A 14,171-nucleotide genomic window follows, 5' to 3' on the forward strand; every position below is an offset into this window, starting at 1 on the left:
AAATAGTCATTTTGCTCAAAATAGTCCAAAAACGTATAAAAACGCCTCTAGTGTTGACATAGTCCGCCAGAACACTGGGCCAAAGGCTGTAAGTTATGCCATGGGGCATATAAGGTTTTTAAGGAATGGGTGATCATATAAACTTCAAATGGGACTCATAGACATTGGAAGTCATAATGCCCTTTTTAAGAGCCAAAAAGTGATTTGAGAGCAGCCAGCCCTCCCCCTCCCCCACACCCATCGTTTAAAAAAATATGCCAGAAAAGTTTTGAGACATCTATTTTTCCAGCTTTGTTGAAAAGTTAAGTAATTATGCGTTTGGAGGTATCGATTCCCTCTCCCCGAGGCCTCAGGGCAAGTTCCGTAAGCTAAGCAATTTGTTCATTGTTTACACATGGTATATGCTATTGAGAAAAGGTATGCATATTTAACTTATACTTTCCCAAAATGCGAAGGGCATTAAGGAGAGTGTTTCAGGGAACGTAAAGGAGAGTTTTGAACTATATCAAACCATGTTATGTGAATATGGGTTGTCAAAAGGACGTAAGTCAAGAATGACTGAGTACATTAATTTTGAACTTTCCGAAAATGATAATGGAGGTGATCAATTGACCAAAAAGTTCGTATTTGCACACTACTACTACCACAACTACTGCTGCTACAACTACTATAACTAAAACTACAACTTCTGTAGTGAGTGCTACTAATGATGAGGACATTGAAGTAAACATCTGAAGAAATCTGGCGGGAAAAGTTGAACCAAATCAAAACATACTATTTGCATACAGATTGCTGACACGGGCGTATTAGCATTATTTTTGGAACGGTTTATTGTATCAAGTGGAAAATTCATGGGCATCGTGAGTGGGATGTTCAGTTGACCAAAAGGCAAAATGTAACTGCTAATACTGGTATTAATACTGCTGCTACTACTGTTATTACTACAAATAATAACACACTGTTACTGTTCCTACTTAACTAAATCCAAATACGTTATGTCAAAATAGGTTGATGATATTAAGTTGAAACTTTTATCGTGTACTGAAAGGATTGAAAAAACCAAAGGATTTATTTGCATATACTACTACTAATGGTACTACTGCTACCACAATTATTGCCACTACACAAGTGAAGGGTTTTAAGGTAAAGCTTTCAAGGAATATTTAGGCAAATGTTGAGCTAAATCAAAACAAACTATGATCATGTAGATTGTCAAAAGGGTGACAAAGAAATGTCACAACAACAGCTTAAATTATTGAGTTAGACGTTTGAGGGTAAGTTATGCCGGACTTTGACTTAGCCAGAGGACACTATGTGTATTCTTTTAATACTAGGTCTATGGTTGCTATAACTAATGACGCAAAGGGAGCCCTTGAGAACTAATGACCTTTTGAAAGCCTTTGAGGGAAGTTTCAATTAAACGAAAAAACTATATGCATGCTGGTATTAAAAGGGCTAAATAAGCAATATCGTAGGCAGTGCTGCTCTATTATAGCTATTGATATCATTGATGTTTTAAAGGAGCTAATTGGATTGGAAACTAAAGGTTCTAGAACCCTTTTTAAGAGTCAAAAGCTGTTGGAGGGCAATTAGTCTGGAATAGTAAAAGTCTTCATTGACAGATTCTGGTACGACATTCTGAAAACCAAACCAGTGAAAACAGTTGTTTTCTTTGCAGATCTGTCAAAAATGAGACTTCAGAATCTGTCAATAAAAACTAGACTAAAAGTGAACTGCAATAAGAAGGTATGACCCTGTGCTAATAGTGGTCACAGGTTTTAGACCAATTTGACAGTTTTTTTGGCACTTTTTATAAGTTTTGAAAATTTGTCGTGGCAACACTGAGAGTGATTCTGCATTAAAATGTTTTTTTTTTGTTTTTTTTTTGCACCGGTTCGCATGCTGTAATCAGTTTTTTTGTTTGTTTTTTTGAAGCTTGTACACATTTAAAATCTCAGTCATTTTAAGTTTAGCCTTTTGTGTTAACCATAGATTATTCCGGTATTGGTGTGCGGCAATAGTTTAAATTTCGAATTGAACCGGCTCAATTTGAATTCTAATTATTAGAACATAATCTTTCTCTTTACCTTGCCTACTTGATGTGTAATTTTTTAATTATTTTCTGTTTAATTGCACTTTTAATGGCTTATTACAAATGGTATGAAATGTTCTAATCTATGTAACGGTTTGAATATTATAATAAGTTTTTGGAAAGTTGGATGCATTCAATCTATAACTTATTTCAATTTGTGTCTTTTTGATTTACAACAAATTATCCCAATTTCGTTAGACTGGCAGGGCCGTATCAAGGGGGAGGGGGTCCCAGGTTTGAACCCCACCCTCCAAATTTTGTGTCCAAATAAAAAAAGTAATAAAAATATATGTAAACTAAACATTTGCTGTGATTTTTGAAGTTTAAGTTATTACCCCACCCTTATCCAAAATACCCTCTCCCCCTGAGATAAAATTCTTGATATGGCCCTGTAGACTAGGATGTTAATTTTCCGAGTTCGAGCTCATTATTTTTCGAAGAGATTGCAATCGGTTCACAAATGTTGACAAAATATACAGGGTGTTCCTAAAAGACCGCCAAATTTGAATCGAATATAAATCGATATTGTTAATCTGAACAAGAAAACAAAACACCTGTCTCATCAGGAGATGTTACAATCATACATGAAACCCGACATAGGGCATATCCCCCCTCCCTCCTCATGCTAGCCCCACTTCACATGCTACCAGAGTCAGTTGTCGAGTCCTTGCTATAATTATAAGTGTTAAGGGTAAACGTCAAGCTAGCTGTACAGCCACTAAGAACCAAAACCCTTAAGCCTCGTCTGGGTTAACAATATATACCCTGCCAGAAGCATGGTCAGCTTTGATTAGACTGCCAATGATAGCCTTCGAAATTTTCGAAGGCTGTGCAGTTGTATTGGCTGTCCAATCATAGAAGGATGTCTCAAAATAATCCAATCCCCAAAAATGCTGCTATCAAGGTGAATGGTGTCAATCAATACGAGACTTTGCAGTTCGTAAGGTGTCATTTAGTTTCACAGTCTTGTTTGTCTGACACTTGAAGCTCAACTCGATACACAAACTTCTAAAACTACTTCTTAATGAAAATGTTCATATGCAAAATGATATCGTCATCGATGTTTTAAACAAATGCGTATCAGTAAGCCTTTTGAATCTTGAATTGAACTGAATCGTAAAGTGTGTTTTTAAATTTTAAAAGTGAAAAACTGTAGAAACGTAAAAAACGAGTAAAAATGGGTTGGTTTCCTGTTTCCATGTAATTTAATTTTTGTTTCTTCGATTATGTATCTTGGGTTATCCTCAATACGAAAGAGCTTCCCACCCTTCATAAATTAAATTTTGGATACAGTTGGGTAGAAAATATGGCTAATTTAGTCTCTTTGATTTTCAAATTTTCAAAATACTTCCTTTTGAAAATCGGAAAGAAGTGTTTCTGCCGAATATCGTAGTGATTTGTCTCTGAGGTAAATGTTGCCGATACCCAAGGAACGTCCGTAAAGTAAGAGCTCCACCCCTTGAAATCCTATATTTTCGGAGTTCCTGGCTGCCCTACTTTGTATTCAAATTATATAAAAAGAAATTATTATAAGCCCCTTCCCACTTAAAAAAAAGAACAAATTATGCGTACATACTTTGGAACGTCAGAAGTAAAAAGGCCCAGAACTTTTATCATTAATTTCAATTGATACGATATTTCTTTGAACTAATATTTTTACCTTTGTTCAGTATAAGTTCGACCTGAACATTTATTTCATTTCAGCTTACTGTAGGATCATTTATTCTGTTTGTTTTGAATATGACATGAATCTTCGTTTAATTTCAGTTTGGTTTATGATTTGCTTATTCCTCTATAGCGGAATTAGTTATCTGTATGTTCGATATGATTACCAATTTTTGTCCGTTCATTTTGGATTTTACTTATATTTTGTTTCTGATTTCATGTGTGCTGGTAGCGAATTGTTGTGGTTCGATGCCTCAACGTCTTTTCCAATATTTCACGTACACGTTGATTGAAAACAGTGCCGTCTTTGGATTTCGGTTTTCGCTTATACTTTGTTTCAGGTTTCATGTGTGTTGGTAGCAGGCACGTAAGCAGGAATTTTTTTCGGGGAGGGCCCAAAACCTTCGAAACAGCAGATATAAAGTAGCACTTTTTTTTATTCAGTAATGAAAAAAGCACGTATATCGTAAAATACATATTAACTTTAATCTGTAGTATTATAGCGGACTGGGGGAAGAAGACTGAAGCCTCAAAAGTACGTTATAGACTCACGTTATGTTCATAGCGATTAAGAACCAGTAAATAATCTGTTATATCCCACTGAAAGGGAAATTTTATGGTTAACAGTGCAATATGGGTGCTGTGGGGGGTAGTTCTTCTATTGCAAAAACGTAGATTTTAATGAAAAATAATAGTTTCCAAAATTGATCCATTAAAAGCTGTGCTTTATCCTGAAAAGGGGGGATAAACGTCCTAATATCAAGGATAATTCTATTTTGCTGCGGAAAGCAAACTCCCTTTACAAAACAAAATAACAGTACAATTGCTAATTACTTTAAAGAGGGTAAAAATTTTAACAGATAATGGTTAATAATTGGCAGTGACTTGACCGGATAATTGCATGCTGTAAAGTCCCCCAAAAAAGGCTTCACACATGTATCTAGATTCTTAATAAATGTCCTACTTTAGCCAGAAATCCCAAGAAACCATGGGGAAATTAAACATTTCACAAAATTTCGGAGGGCGTGCCAGGTTGGCAGTAAATTACTTTGGCTCGATGCCTCAACGTCTTATCCAAAATTTCACCGATACGTTAATTGAAAATTATGTCATCTTTGAATTTTGGATCTTGCTTATACTTTGTTTCAGGTTTCATGCATGTTGGTAGCAAATTGTTTGGTTCGATGCCTCAGCGTCTTATCCAAAATTTCACCTATACGCTGATAGAAAACAGTGCCATCTTTGAATTTTAGATTTTGCTTATACTTTGTTTCAGGTTTTATATATGTAGGTAGCAAATTGTTTTGCCTCGATACCACAACTTCTTATCCAAAATTGCACCTATACGCTGATAGAAAACAGCGCCATCTTTGAATTTTGCTTATACTTTGTTTCATGTTTCATGCATGTTGGTAGTAAATTGTTTTGGTTCGATGCCTCTATGTCTTATCCAAAATTTCACCTATACTTTGATAGAAAACAGTGCAATCTTCACCAAGATTTTATGCTAACTTGTTATGGGTAATGTAGATCAGAAAATGACTAGAGTTTTATTTTAACTCGTATTCGATCTTCTAGTGTGTTTTTTGCTGTTGTTTTTCGTCACAATTGTAAGACTAGATTACGAAGCGGTAATGACACTAACCTGCAGACGCGATAACCCTCATGCCTTCTCAAGACAAGAACACAATTTTCACTTTTACTAAAAAAAAAAAAAAAAAAAAAAAAAAAAAAAAAAAAAAAAAAAAAAAAAAAAAAAAAACAACGAAAAAATAAATTACCGTGGATTACCAGTTTAATTGACATATACTGTTATTTATTCCTTAAAGATGTTGATACGTTTTTATATATGAAAGCAAGAAAATTAAAAAAAATTCAAAAGTATTTCGTTGTCAGCCCTAATCATGTTAATTTTTGCTTGTTTTGGGCTTGACTTGGCTCTTTATTGTAATTTCCGTTCGATTTCAGTTTGATTTATTTATTAATAGTGATTGGTTATAGTTTTACGCTTGGAAGATTATTTGACTTTAGTTTTGCTCATTCTTGGCTAAATGAAGCTCTTTGCTTTTTTCTTGAAAAACTTTCTTTGAGGCGAAAATTTTTTAAGATAATTTTTGTTCATTTTTATTGACATGGTTAATAAATATTTTGCAAAAATATTGGAAAAAAAATATTTTGTATCTTTTTATTTTTTTTTGTTCTATAAGAATCCATTGTACGGTTTGCTATTTGTATGTTGAAGAAACCTTAGGAAAATGAAAGGGCTTGAAGGAAGGGCTGCTTCCCGTCCAATCTCTTTAAACTCTTAAAAAAGGCACCAGAACTTTTAATTTTGAATTGATTTAGCTCCTTTAAATGTTTCAATGATATTTCTAGCTATTAATGATCAGTGCTGCCCATGATATTGCTTATGTACCCTTTTGAAAACCTGCATGTCTATATTTTTATCCTTTAATTGAAACTCCTTAATGTTCCCTAATAATTTCATCTTAATACCATTAGCATCATTAGTTGCATTACCTGTAGTGGTAGTATTTAAAGTATAAATATAGTGCCTTCTGGCTAGTTCAAAATCCCCCAAAACCTACCCTTAAAGGTCTAAATTAATAATATAAGTCGTTCTTCAGGTATAGCCTTGTTACCTTTTTGAAAGTACACATGCTTATTGCTTTTTTTAGTTCAAGATCCGCCTAAATACTCCTAAAAATGTTCACCTTAATACCCTTAGCTTTCGCAGCAGCAATAGTTGTAGCAGCATTAGAAGCAGTATGGGAATAGCACCTTTAGTTTCTTCAACATCCCCTTCAACACACACAGAAAGTTTCAGCTTAATACATACCATCAACCATTCCAATGCAATTCTGATTCATCCGCTTGACAATCTGTGTGGGCATAGCGTGTTTCGATGTAGTTCCATACAGCTTCTATATATTCCAAATCTATCGGCTTAATATCCTTAGTTTTAATAGCAATATTATTGGTAACTGTAGAATTAATTCTAGTAGCCTAAACTGTAGTGTCAGTAGCAGTTAAAGAGGTATAAACAGTAATAATAGAACGAGTAGATACAGAAGCATTAGGATGCAAATATTTTCTTTCGGTTAGTTAAAATTCCTCACAACAAGCCATGTTAGTTTCAACTTCAGACACCTAACTGTTCCTAAGATATATCTGTTACATCCTTTTTGACAACCTGCATACCGAGGGCCAGATCTGATTCAGTTTTTCTTTCCCCCTCACAATTTCTTGAAATTTTCACCTTCATGCCCTGAGGTATAGTTGTAATAATAGTCACAGTAGTAGTATTGATATTACTAGTAATATAATGATCAGTCATAAATCTTATTTTAGAACAAACTTGTCATATTTTTTTTAAAACAAAAATATCTGTTTTGCGTTCACTTTCCCGTTGAAGACTCAACAACCATCCTACAAAATCGAACAACAAAAGATATTTAAAATGTTTTTGCTTTTTCAACTTTAATAAACAAAAATTATTCAAACTTTAAGGAATATATATTAGTTTATGCATACTAAACTGATAATCCACATCCATTTTTTTGTACAGCAAAGTGCAAATCATGCTCTAGTCTTGAGAAGGTATGGGGGTTGTCAAAGACATAATTTCCTGACCTTTTAAATAGGCTGAACAAAATAGCTATCTTAAAATTTTGATTTGATGCGCTTTGGGAATTAATGGGCGTACGAGGGAGGGGGGAGGGTTGTTGTTGTTGCTCTTCAATCACTTTTACTAATAAAAAGGGCACTAGCCCTTTCAATTTCCAATCGAAAGAGGCTTTTTCGAAGTTTCTACGACAACAAATGGCCATCTCAAAATTTTTATCCAATGCATTTCACAAAAATACGAGGATTGGGGGATATACACCCTTCAAACACTCTCAGTCTTGAAAAGAACACTAGAACTTCTGATTACCAATCCAAAGAACCCCCTCCAAAATATACATGATCACCCTTTCTATGTAAACCTTATATGCCCCAGGGCATAGCATATATACTCACAAGTGGTGACGGGGGTATCCACCCCTCGATCACTCTCAATCTTAAAAAGGAAGCTGGAACATCCTTTCTATATAAACCTTATATACCCCCAGGGCATAGCATACAACCCTCGCCCTAAGGGCTGTGAGGTGGTTTGTCGGACCTTTCAACTACGTTGAACAAAATTTTACCTCAAATTTGCAATTGGATGTATTTGGGGAAATGATAGGCGTGGGAGGAGGAGTTAGATGCCCTCCAATCACTTTCTAATATTGAAAAGGGCAATAGCCCTTTTAAAATTTTGATTGGATGTGTTTGGGGAAATGGTGGGTGTGAGAGAGTGAAAAAACATTTATTATTAAAAAAATACAAAACAGTAATAATAGCCACCCCGAGAAGTAAAAACTTGTCCGTGAGGGGGCGTTAGTTGCCCCCCTTTCAATTTTCAATCAAATGAGCCTTTTTTGAAGTTTCTACGACAACAAATAGACATCTTAAAATTTCTATCAGATATATTTTGGGAAAATACGTGGTGCGGAGGGGGTCTTTTTTTTACCTTGTTAACCAAATGTACTATGAACTGAACTATTAAATGACTATTTATACGCATCTTTAATTTTTTTTTGTCTGAAGTATGGCAAAGGTTTATATTCTTCCATGGTTGCCGAGAATGAATATTCAGAGATTTTCAACTATGAAATGTGCTTGATGCCATCTATAATTTTCGCAGAAATACCTTTTTAAAGTAAACGCTGAAATATAGAACAATTTGACTAAAATAGGAAATCAGAAGCGGGGTAAAGAGTTAAGCTTTGAGTAAATTGGTATGTAAGAGGGGTGTATGCAGCAGTGCTGGTCTCAGGGAGCTTGGTGCTGCAGTGAGTTGTTATTAGAAAATTACCAAATTAATATAAGCAGAAATTAGCAAATTAATAGGCTATTAGAAAATTGATGGAAATAGACCTGAAATATATATATAGAAAACATTAGAAGAAATAGATACTATAAATACGGGAAAAAGACAGTTCTGGTTATTACCTTTTTAATAAAATATATATTATATCATCAAAGCCCCTTTAAGCCTTACATTATTATGGATCATTTAATTTTACTAAAAAATGACCCTGAAACAAACTACCATTAATTTACCTCAAAGCACCAGAGCCGTCACCAGGATTCGCTACAGAATTTCAACAAAAACGTCTCTTTACGTCTGAACAGATTAGAACAATAGAAATTTTTATTGGCGGTTGATTTTTTTCCAGATGGATATCACCTTTGTAAAAGCAAACAACAAAAATTTTAGGTCGAGGTCACAATGCTTAAGCTGCATCTGAACTTGATAAAAATGATTACGGTTCCTCTTTAAATAGATGCTGTTAAATTGTAAGCCGTTTTTTTTTTTCTTTGGGTTCAGCCGGGGCACTCTTTCAAAAATTTAGAATGTTTTTGAAAAATTTGAGGGGGGGTAGCCAGATACTATGGATATATAAACAATAAAATTAAAAAAATAATTTGTCGGTAATTTTGAAGTAAACCTTACCAGGGTCTTAGCCTAGCCTAAATAGAAAAAGTTGATAAAGACCACAAAAAACACTAACACAATACACAGTAGAAACATATATAAGTATAAATTTACGATTTTTTTTATGCGTGCAATATTTAAAAACTAATGCTGGAATACATTATTTTTTTTTCAGTAGAGCACGCGGTTTTTTATCTTTGCTAAGGATTGTTTCACTAAGGTAAGGATAACTTCGCTGAGGTTAGGATAATAGGATTGTTTTGAAAAACTTTTCATTCTAGTTTTATTGATATTATCTGTTGTAAGTTGTTTCTTGTTATATATTTTTGTATTGCTGAGGAAGGCCCTTGGACATAGGGCCGAAATATTCATTCTAATTTGTTTCCTACTGTCTTGAGAAATTCCCTAATGTTCTTCTTGTTTTTGGTGTTTGCCTTTGACTTGGGCTAGACATGGCTCACAGATTACCATATTACGTGATATCCCTCCAGTATTTCGAGTAAAAACGAATTATTGTACAATATCATTATTATATATAATTCAAAAATATTAAGTTATTTAACTTCCCCCCTAAAAGAGGTCGAAAGTGAAGTAAGATGTACCTCAACCCTCTGATGCTAAATGAGAATCTAAATTTAGAAATGAGCTTTAGTAAAGTAAGAGATAAGCTAGCCTGTTCTGTAATGCTTTCGACGGGTTTTATCCGTTCATTGACCTCTTTTTGTTATCTTTATATTTTTCCTCTATAGCTAACAGTTTTTTTCTCGTCAGTTGTCTGTAGCAAATATTCTAGTTCTTATCTTAGGTCACAAAATTTAGATTACTAAGGACTAAGTGACCTTGAGTTTCCAGTTTAATGCACCCTTTCCCTGTCTGTTTATTTTACCAAGCATGTTTTTTTTTTTATTGCCTGATGTGTCCATTACAAAACTATCCTTTACACCTTTAAGAAATATCAACTGTGTCTGGGGGCTATTAATCGCACATACATGTATATATATATATATATATATATATATATATATATATATATATATATATATATATATATATATATATATATGACATAGGCCCATGGGGAGCTGTCCTCAAATCCTTTTGGTTACATAGAAAGGGCATTAGACCTTTAGTTTTCGTTTGAATGAACTCTTTCCTTATCTGATGTTTGTTTTACCAAGCATTTTTTTTTTTCTGCCTGGCAAGTCCACTGCAATACTGTCCTTTACACATCTAACAATGTCAACTGTACCTGGGGACTAAAAGGCTGACTGACTTAACAGGGCATATTAGAACAAAAGAAATATTTGTGGCGCTTGAATTTTCCTTGTGGATATCACCTTTGCCAAAGTAAACAACAAAAATTTTAGGTCGAGGTCGCAATACTTAAGCTGCATCTGAACTTGATAAAAATGATTATGGTTCCTCTTTAAATAGACGCTGTTTGAATTGTAGGCCATTATTATTATTTTTTCTTTGGGTTCAGCCAGGGTACTCTTTGTAAGATTTAGAATATGCTTGTAAAATATGTGGGAGGGGGGTAGCCGGATACTATGGATATATAAACAACTAAATTAAAAATAAATTTGTCGGTAATTTTGAGGTAAACCTTACCAGGGTATTAACCTAGCCTGAATAGAAAGTTTATGATAAGGACCGCAAGGTACATCAACGTAATATACAGTACATATAAGTATAAATTCACGAGTTTTAATTTATATGTGCAGTATACAAAAATTAATGCTGGAATACATTTTTTTTGAAGCAAAGCATGCAGTTCCATTTACCCTTCGGCTTCCCTAGAAATGGGCTCACTAATTGCAATATTACGTGATATCCCTCCACCATTCCGAATAATAACGCTTCCAAGAAATTTTACCGTTGGCAATTAAATTTGAAAGTATGTTTTTCTTGAATTTGCCTTGGATACTCGTCATAAGAAACTGAATTAAAAGAAAAAAATTACTGAAAGTAAGGAGCAACGTTAAAACTCAAAATGAACAGAAATCATTCTGCATTATAAGAGGTTGCCCCCTTCAATACATAGCTCTTTACACTAAGTTTTAGCAAATTTAAAAAATCTTCCTAATCTAATTAAACTGCCCTTGCGTTTCAGTATCTGTTCCAAAAAAAATTGGGACAACAGTCAAACTTTAGCCTTAACAGCAAGGCATTGAAAAGGGACGCAATCCATTCATATACAGAGCAATTTCTATTCGATTTGAGTTTTAATGTTACTCCTTCCTATTAAAAAAAACAACTTGATAATTTGAATCTATATAGTGATCGTTTTTCAAATAAGGCCAGCCAATCTGGCTCACTCTTCATGAAAAATTCCCTTCTCCCTCACGGGAAATTCTCTCGTGGTAAAATACACCCCCACCCCTCTGCAAAATTCCTTCGAGACAGTTCCATCCTCGCCGAAAATTTTGTGTGGACATTTCAGCGAGAAAAATTCACCTGAACTTACTTCCTTTGGATATATACCTTGACTAATAACCGTTTTCTCGATCACTTCGGAAATCCCCATCCCCCTCCACGGAAATATTTTCCCAGAAATTGAAACACTCTGAGGATACCCCAGATAATTCCCATATCATCTCCACATGCACAATTTAGTTGGTAAAAAGAAAATAAGACAATTAAAAAGAATTTCGTACAGGAATTCTGTCAAACTTCTCTAATGTAAATTTTCGCCTGAAAAGTTAAACCCCTGTGAATTTCTCTCTCCACTGAAAATTTTCCATATGGAAACCAACTCCAATCACCCCATCCCCCACCCAAAAAAATGTATTAACTTCCAAATAACAAATACCATACGTTAACAATGGGCAAATTTCTGAACTTACAGCCCTCTGCCCAAGGACATTGGGGGATTATTTTGTCCCTAAAGACATAGGTACTTATGTATTATAGCGACCCCATTCAAGAAGTGAAGTTAGGTGAAATATACAAAAAAAGGATGAAAAAATAATACTTCATTATCACAATTATGGAAACTACAGAAGAAAATTGAGGAAAGTAATAAATTTTACTGTCAGTAAACCACGTGTTGACACACTAACCGACTTTTTTTTTTACAAGTTATTACTGTTTTAAAAAGTGGAGTTAAGAGAAAGAGTCAAACTTTAGTGTAAAGAGTAGGGCGTTGAGGAGGAAAAGCCCCTTTTATATACGGAGTAATTTCTGTCCGTGTTAAGTTTTAATGTCACTCCTTACATTCAGTTAAAAAAAAACTTTTTTTATTTAATTGTACCAAAGAGACTGGGAAACTCATTAGAGTTAGATCTTAGGTAATTTAACATGGTGAAAATTCCCTAGCACCACTAACATTGCTGCGTCTGGCGACATCTTTACAAGAATAAAAAAAAAAATCAAAGCCAGCTGGATAATTGACAGAACTAATTAGTAGTGTTACAGGACCAAAGCTGAAATTTCTCTTGAAGTAATATCTAATCGGCATTATTTTTTAAAATTATTTCAAGTCGTTTGGAATGGGAGGATGTCATAAGGAAATATTTAAAGAAAATGGAGAATACCTGGGAGGGTGTAAAGAGGGAAGCTTTGAATTAATTTGGGATGGGAGAGACTCTTAAGGTCCTTAAGGTTCACTAGACTCGTAAGGTCCAAACCGGCGGTGCTGATCTCCGTTTCATGACTCTTCAGCCACGAAGTGCAATGGGGGGCTGGGGGTCAACTGTCCTCTGCTTTGACACACACTTCCTGCTTACCTTCCCTAGATTTCTCCAGGTACCCATTTAGAGCTGGGTCGACCCTGGCTGAGCTTAAAGTCACGCCACTAACCCCCGTCCCAAACTAAATAACTGGCCACAACTGGGATTGAACCCGTACCCCTTGGACAAAGAATTCCAACACCAGCGCACCAACCACTTAGCCAGGACGGCTTCACCAAGTAGGCATGGATTAGGGTAGAAAAATCTTGGCAGGTCTAAGTAGGCTTTTCAATTTTGAGCAGGCAATTTCATTCCTGACATTATGCCACTTCCTTACTCTCTCTAACATTTAATGTATCAAAAAGCTTTGTAAAACTTAACTACTTCGCTTCGCTTATTCATTTATTTGGCTCAATGTGGGTACATAGACAAAAATTTATTGTACTAAAAATTTCACAGCCTGAAACAACCAAAAGAAAATAGAAGAGAATCCTTGTTGTTGGCCAGCTAAGCTGGATTGAACAAGCAAAAAAGTATTTCTGTTTTGATGACCTTGCTAATTTAAAGTGTACCCAATCTTTCAATATACTCTATGTGGTGAAATCGATTGTCTCAAGGCGATGTGTTTTAAATCAGGTATGTATGCATGAAGGGGGAAGAGTCTTTGGGACAATGTAACGTCGAAGTACCGAGATGTTAAAAATTCTTATTTGTTGCGTACAACAAATAAAAATATACACATAACAATATATATTATATGTGAAAATATACCCCCTCCCAAGGACACACTTATACTTATTGCTCCAAAACACTTGAATATAATTTATTGGGCCCTCTTCTGTATTACTATCACCCATTCGAAAAATAATTTTTACAAATGTTAATAAAAAAGGCTTAAAAAAATTAATAGAAAAAATCATATGAATTACAAAGAAAATTTTGCAGCCATTGATAATGCTATTATCAATACTGTAATAATTACACCCCTCTCCCCTCTCTCACAGTCCAAGTTTTCAACTTCGTCAGTCAACTTTGAACATGCGTCATTGCTGGCTGATGGCTTACCACCAAGTTACCGATTTACATCATATTCCCAAAAATGATATTTCACATCTTTGTTACTATTTGATATAGCTAACTAATGGTACAATACATGTTTGTTCGACCCTTTTTTCAGTCGTTAAATGGTCTTACTCTTTTGATGCCAAACTTTTAACAG

Source organism: Artemia franciscana, chromosome 21 (assembly GCF_032884065.1).
Source record: "Artemia franciscana chromosome 21, ASM3288406v1, whole genome shotgun sequence".
Lineage (NCBI taxonomy): Eukaryota > Metazoa > Arthropoda > Branchiopoda > Anostraca > Artemiidae > Artemia > Artemia franciscana.